Here is an 8262-nt window from a genome sequence, read left to right as displayed (position 1 = left end):
AGAAGTCATATTTTTACAGCTTTTTTTTTTTAATGGAATGACCCATATACTAGCAATGGGACAATTTTCAAGTAAGAAGAAGAAGCTGAGAGCAGGACTTAATCTTCTCCATTGATGGGGAAATCAAATGCACATGCATCTCTCTGTCTCAACTAGCTAGGTACCATCACCTGGGATCAAGACAAAGTCCAATGAAGTCAGTGAACTGGTCCTTATTTTTCTTGCATTGGAGTGCAACTACTGAAGTGGCAGGCACACTATGGCAGAAGAGACAGATCCACACTTTTCTTCATCTATCTCTGCCTTTGGCCCTAAAAGCATTGTAGATTTATGTGCCACTGACTCAAGCCTATTTAACTAGGACTATTCTTACAATGTATTTAGGGAGGGAGTACTATAGGATATGGAGGTTTTTATAAATCATATCACTTATGTTTTGCCATCTCTATGCAGAACATGTTTAGATGCATAATAACTCACTGAGGTTTTGTCAGGATCAATTTACATTTGTCAGATACTCTGCAGCCTTCAAACAAAAGCCGTAAACAATGGCACTGCACCAGTATTTCATCTTTTTAAATGTTATGATTTATAGTCCATAGGATGGGAAGAAGAGGCAATGAAGTGATGTGTTTCTTTCCCAACTGCAAGCACTGATCTTCTCAGGAGAGGAACCAATGTACAAAACTCAACAACATCTATCCCTAACACCAAAATAGAGATTGAAAAACCCCTCCAAGGTGCCTAAAAGTCTGTATCTAATTTATGGGTAATTTACAATGGAATAGACTATATAAAAATGTATACAAATTTGTAGCCTTGCACTTTGGGGCAGATAGATAGTTTAACTACAAAATAATGAAAATGAAGCGTCTCTTGTGAGCTGCCAGGTAGACATTTTGATTGCCCAGATTTCATTAAACTCAAACCAGAGAGACCTTGAAGTCTTCCAAACATTCTTTAACTCTATCAAGTGTGTCGGTGCTCTACAGTCGATGACAATATATTTCACCAGAGTTGCCAAAAAATTGTTTAATTTTAAGCAATGCCTGTATTGCATTACTTTTTACAAGTTGAGCCAGCATGTAGGGCATGATCAACTCTGTAGAAGAATGAGCCCATTGCCAATGTTTTCTTTGCATCTGAAAAACCAGTTTCACAGAGTCATTCCTTAAAACAAGGAGAAAGATGACAAAAACAACAATAAAACTCCTGTTGTGTCCCTCTCTGCTCTTGCCATCAAGTCAGCTTTGCTTTTCCCAACTTTGCCAATCAGACTCAAGCAAGTGAAGAGTTACAGAGAACGTCTATGCTGCCAAGAGCTATTTCCAGTGGACTTTGATCAAATGATGCTGTAATCCCTAATGGGAAGCATACTTCATTTATAAGGTATTCTTTGGTGTCATTCCCAAGGAGCAGGCATACGAGTTTTTGAGCAGCAAAGCTCTTTCTCTACAGAAAGTGCTACATTTGTGAGAGGGTACCACTACCATGTTCAGTGTGGGTGTACAGGTCTGCCTAGATAAGTGGCCTTTTGGTGTTAGTCATTGCCCACAGAAAAAGCAGAGGTGGTCAGAGGCTAAGGTTTAGCACTAGAATTTCTTCAGCCACAGCCCTTTACCCAACAGCGACGAGTAACACACAGCAGCATTTTTCGTTTTTATCAGTTCCAGTGAGGAACACAACAGCAGCCTGTTCTGACACTTGCACTTTGCTGCAGCTTTGTTGAACTTAAGAGACCTGGGTTATTCAGAACAGTATTTTATTTGCCTTGAAGTTTTATTCCAAGACCAAGGACAATTAGCTCACATTTTAACAAGGAAGCAATTAAAGAGCATGACGTTCATAAAAATGATTTATTGTACTATTAAATTAGGATGAAAATCATCAAAGTTTATAATAGCCAAAGAAAAACAAATACAAATTATCTTCATACTCAGTTTGTACCCCGATGCTTATCAGCCTGAAACGCGTGTATTTATTCTCCAGTGCTGCTGTGCAATTTCTGTCATTGTATCTCACTGTTTGGAAAACTCATCGTTTTCATTCTGTGCTGAATAGCAACCCTTTAAATTGAAGAGGTTTAAACATCCCTTATCTGCTTAAAACTTCCTCCAAAAATAGGCTAAGCTTCCAGAGTAAAGGCTTTTTGTGCACCCCCAGGCAAATCTTCTGGAGTCAGGTGTCCCACTGGACACAAGCAGAGTCTCATGCCCCTCAAAACCCTCTGCTTCTTCCATCTGTCTAGTTGTCTATGCATTTATGAAAATACCTACTCTCAAAATATTTCCCTTATGCTTTCACTTTTTTTGTTAGCCTTTCCACTGTATTCACACGCAAACCAAAAAGATTAAGATGTTTTTACTGAAATGGCATTTTCAGACTAACAAGATCTGCTCCCAGCTTCTTCCCTAGTATTTTAAAATAACATAGATATCTATCTATTACAAGATATAAATATGTTAATAACTCCACAAGAAAAGAAGAAGCAATGACAACACATCCCAGTGACAGCAGTATAGAACCCGAGATCAGGAGCCTTTTTACCACTGGCTACCTCGGTGATACTAGGGGAAAAAAAAGGTTTCTGTGCCTTAGTTTTGTTATTGAAATAACAACACATTAACTCCTTCATAGGACTCTTGTCTGCAAAACATTTTGGCATTTTCTATAAAGAAGATTTGGCCTCTTAGTCAGTCAAGATTTTCCAAACAATCTGGGTTTTCCTTTCATACCAATACACAGAAGTCCCTTTCAGCAGCCTTCTGCCCTTCACTAGCATCTTTCAGAAAATTTCTTCCTGCATCTCACTGACAACCCCTCAGATTTTTACTAGAGAGCAGCCTTCAAAGTCTGCCAAAAGCTGCATCCCTGCAAGAGGTCCAGTTTGCATCCAGCTTTAGCGATCCTACCATACTATCAGAGGTTGAAAGCCTGCTAGCCCTTCTTGACATTGCAAGATGATGAGAAGATCCACCTGACTGGGAATTACAAATAAAGCCTCTTGAGCAGTACAGCCATCAGGAAAAATCTGTTCCTGAAGTTAGTAGGTGAGAGCCAGCTCAGATAACCTGAGCTCCTGTCCAGGACCTAAATTTGAAGCCTGTGGGAAAGCAGGTCTCTGAAAGTGAGCGTCTTATTTATTAATGACTGGAAAGATTCCTGGTTCGGATATCTGAGCTTCATTGCAGCAATGGAGTGCCTTACACATTTAATTTAAGGGAACTGTTCATCTACTTAACTATATGTTAAACTGATTTGCTGAATTGGGGCCTGTGCTTTAAAGTCATAGTAAATTTCTGTTTTTCTGGACACTGTTTTTCTTACTATAACTTGGTAAACATTTATTAATTAAAAATTTGAACTTTACAATTTGCAAGTAATTTTTATAGATTCCGTAAAAAGGCTCATTCATGACTTGGAAAGCGTCATGCATTGTCACATCAGTGCAAAGAAAGTTAGTAAGACCTTAAGTACATCTGTTTTCTAGAAAATAATTTTTTTAAAAGTGTTTCAATTTCCCATTTCCTTAGTAAACGATCCTTACTTATTTGAAAAAGGAAAGCATTAAATGCTCTGCCTCTATGATGAGTTTTAAATAGATATTTTCAGTGAATTATCCTGATTGAGCTGCCTGTCAAGATAATGGTATAAATTGCTCCTTCAATCTACATTTACAAACTGATTTGAACAGCTTCAGTAAAGACTCAGACACAAGTTAAAGGAATCTGATGTAAATCAACAATGAGATTAGTGTTCAGATGTCCTTTAACAGACAGGCTGTGCCGCAGCTGAACAGACTCATGTTTCAGTTTCTTTTCTGTTTTGCTTTAATTTCCCTATTTCGACTCTGTTTAAATTTAAAAAGTGTGAGTGACAGTCTAGAAAGAGTGCTCTGAAACAGATAATGAAATATTTCTAGAACCTCAGGTCTTAAAAACTTGCATTCACCGAATGAAGGATCGAATTCTACATGCAGAAAATATGTTCAAATGTTAAAATGCCTGAAAAATCAGGACTTTTAAAAAATGGGGATTTTAGAATACTTTACATGTGATATGGACTTAAAAGGCAAAACTATTATTGATCTCATTAATTAATTTCAATCTCATAAAAAATTTCGTTATTTTTAGCTTTTAATTTCCCTGCTATAAAATAAAAAAAAAAAAAATTGCTGTATTTAATTTAGGTTTTCAATCACTTGATCATTATAGTGATCTTCATTTTATTTTGTTCGTAGTTAAAAGGATTTAAGTATTCACATACCTTATAACAGCATGTTCCAATACTATTTTACCTTTTCAACTACTTTACAGTCATTTTTAGAAAAAGAAGGAACAACGATAATTGGATATATAGTTGCAGTATTCATGTTCTGAAAAATGATTAGAAGCTTTGAAAAATGTTGACATACCTCACTGTTCTGTTTTGCTCTGTTTTAAATATTGGTGCATTTATTAAAGCTGGTCGGAAAATTTAATCATATATAATATTTTTGTTTTCCATCAGATTTGAATTCTTTCCAGGTTTTTCGGGACTCTCATTTTTCTACACGTCTCAAGAAAATCTGTATTAAATGAGGTAGGATTTATTCCAAGTTATCCAGTGCATATCTTCAAAGAAGTATGCTATGTATATATCTTTTACAATAACTTATTATGTAAATAGTTATTAATACAGAATAGCTGGGAAAATATTACTTTAAAAAATGTTAATATCTTAAATGTTGTGTGAGATAGGTTTTAACGAACGTGGTGAATAGCTTGAGTTATAATTCATGCAGTATTTTGTATTCATCAGATTTAACTCTTGAGGTAATTTTCTACTTTTTTTGTTGTGGATACACGTTATCTGTTATTTTCCATAGTTAGAAATTAATTCCTGAAGGGCGAGATTCTTGCCTTTTTAACTTGCTGCGTGATACATGATTCTTCACTGAAAATAATCTGGTTTGTACGTGTGGTGCAAAATCATCCACGTGGAGAATGTGGATGCTCAGACTCTGATCTCACAGCTCTGGGCACAGAGGACAGACGGCTGCAGCCACCCGCAGCCCTGCTCAAGCCCGTGGCTCTAGTTCAGGACCCACACAAGGAGCTGCAGCAGGAGCAGGACCAGTCCAGAAACCCTGAACAACGAGCGCAAGGTCAGGGGGAGTTCTGAGTGCAAGGGCTTTGGTGAGGACCTTGTAGGTGGTTCTTAGGCATTAAGACCTGAGGACATCCCCTTCTGCCCCCCAGCTTTAGGGACTTACTTATTTGAGGCTCCTTTTGGAGCTCAGTCACTATGAATTCCCAGTATAGTCCCAGAGGAATGATAGTCTTCACCTCCACTTCCAGAGCAGAGCTAAGGATCAGGTGTGATGTCTGGAGGAGCTGACCTGCTGTGGGAGTGTGACCTGAGGAGGCGCTCACTTAGACACTTCAAGGAATCTCCTACAGCTCAGCAGGATGGATCCCGGAACAGAAGTAGTGCAAGAAAAGTGGTACAGCTGGATCAAGGATTTTGCCAAAGATGTTTATTATAAGAGCATTTATATAGTTTAAACCTGGAATGAAATCCTGCTAGATATATGCTTCATTATTTTTTTTACCCTCTGAACAGATTTCCCATCAATCTTTGTGGTGATAACCCAAGGTAAAGCCTGGTCAAGCACCATATGTAAACACATTGAGGTTGAAGCACATGAGCAGCCCTTCTGGAGTCAGTTGCCTTGGCTTGTTAAAGTGGGATTATGTGGCATGTGTGTAACGAGCAGAACTTCAAAATGGTGATGCCCAAGCAGAGGCCAAAGGCTTTGAAGGCAGCAAGGCAGAAGGCAGTAGCAGTTCAGTTCCCCTAGGTAAGAGTGTTGAGAAATGGTTGTAATTACTGCTTGAAACTGCTTTTGCTAACCACAGAGCTGCTAACTACCTGTCATTGTCTGAAGGTGCCCAAATCCCTGAGACAGGGGGGACCATGGCCAGTAATTATAGTGATTTCTCCCTTGCCAAGGGAACTGAGCTGCTGCAGCTTCATGTGGGCTCACTCTACCAGAGAGAATATTCTCAAACTTCTCAAAAAATTGTTTGGAAATTTTGTTTTATGCTGGTTTTAGGCAGTGGGGGAGAGGGTACAAATTGTGCAAGAGCAAAGAAAAACAACCTCAAACAACAACAAAAGGCCAACTCCAGAGGTGCAAAGAAGGAAACAATAATTATCAAGGTCTGGCCAACACAGCTGAAAGAGTTTTGATGCAGATCTTGGATTCAGTATGATACTAAGTGCAAATAAGGGCAACCTTTACTGAACTAGTGTTAATTCCAGCTTTAGGCATGGCTGCTTCCAAATCCATTTTCCCCAGGTTATGCCACATCACCAATTTCCAGGTGCATTATCCCTGAGCATGGACTAGGTTCACCCTAGTAAAGCCTGTCTCCTTTTTTCTCCTGTGTTTTACTGCTTAGATTACAGTATACTGAATATTCCCCTTGACCTCTATTTGTTGGTCTCTTTTCTTCCTACATGTCACTTTTGGCCTTTCAGCAGCACAACTGTCTGGGCCACAACAACAACAGGAAAAACTCTGCTGACAGATTGCTGTTTTCATCTATGATTTAACATCAGCCCTGCCCAGGCTCTAAACTATTCCACATTGCTCAGGAGCCTAAATCAACTCACAAGGCAATCCCGCCTCGCTCAGCAGCAGGCATCCTCCTTGCTCGGGGCAACAGGAGAACGTGCTTAAGCACACCGAGGGGGATAGACTTAAGGACATATTGAAGTGTTTCTCTGATTTGCAGCCTGAGGAAAACAGCTTTACTGTAACAACACTGAGCTGCCTACTAGAACCGTCAGTTCAGAATCAGTGGTAAAAAAATGAAGGCAAAATGAGGTCAGACACCAGAGGAGTAATGAGTGTGTTAAGAGGTGAAGAATACAGAGAAAGCCTGTAAGTCAAGGAGATGACCTAAAGCACATACAGGAAGGGGCAAAGCCAGGGGTCGGAGAGAAAGTGGGATCAATGCAGAATGCATTGGGCAGGGACATGCCGTGGGATGGGAGTAGGCAGGGCTGAAACAAGCTGGTGAGAAGGCAGAGGTCAAGAAAGATGTGATCAAGGCTGAGGATGAGGTCTAAGGCACAGGGATAAGTAGGGCTAGGAGTCAAGCACAGAAATGCATTTACTGTCGTAAATTTAAGCTTTCTCTGGTTGTATCCATACCATTAAACACTCTTAGCTCTCACTGCAGATCTCCTACCCACCTGTACCTGGGAAATGTGAAATGCACCAATTTGCCCATGGCAGAAGTGTGCAAGTGACCTGTGCCTGTGACCTGGCCTAGTTTAAAACCTAATATAAATGTACCCGGAGAGTCTTCACCCTAGCACCCATTCACTAACCTTTTGCTGTGTTACCTATGATCTAGCCCAGGGTCCATTCCCATGTACACAGGAGCCAATGCCATATCCTCATTAGGCATATCCTCATTCATACTAATGAGGAAACAGTTAATATTACATCCTTGTGAGACTTTCACTTTTCAGCCTTAATATTCTTCTAATACAAAAGGTTTCATGCCATATAGAATTCACCTTGTCAATGCACTTTTCTGGCAGCAGGGAAGATACGTTTGTTACTTGTTTGCAGCATCTTGGTACTGAAATATGACTGGGGGCCATGGGGAAGGAAGGCCATCAAGGGACAGATCCCACCTCAAGGCTACCATCACCTTTTTGCAGCAACTAGTTTCCTAAACCCACCTTCCTCTAGCCTGAGGAAGGAAACACAGCTTGACAAGCATGTTTCTCATCAGGTCGTCGGGGTGTTTGTTAAGTGACAACACCAAACAATCCTTTTTCATAGAGGGCTGTGTTGAAAAGTGACTTTCTTTTTATAAAGAGTCTCTCTCAGTCATGTCTGTTTTCTATGTGTGATCATTGCAGGGGAGGGAGAGGAGTCAAAGTGATTCAGTGCTTGGAGACTCATCCAAGACTCTGCACAGCTTGGATCACCGTCATGTTGGGAAGCAGGAGGATGACAGGAGACTCTGCTAGCAGAATGCCTCAGATTGTTTGTCCTTGCACTTAATCCGCTTTATGCTTCCTCTCATGCCAACACTAGCAGCAACCAGCAGCTTTGAGACACTGAAGTTTTTGTGTAGCTCTTGCACATTATTTTGTTTCATTTTTTCCCTCTCAGTGTTGGACTTTTTTTTCTTTTTTTCTCTTTTGTGATGTATGTGGTGGTTATGAAAGGTGTGCCTGTGAAAACAACACTGA

Source organism: Antrostomus carolinensis, unplaced genomic scaffold, assembly GCF_000700745.2.
Source record: "Antrostomus carolinensis isolate BGI_N321 unplaced genomic scaffold, ASM70074v2 scaffold53056, whole genome shotgun sequence".
Classification (NCBI taxonomy): domain Eukaryota; kingdom Metazoa; phylum Chordata; class Aves; order Caprimulgiformes; family Caprimulgidae; genus Antrostomus; species Antrostomus carolinensis.
Note: the sequence above shows the minus strand (reverse complement) of the source record.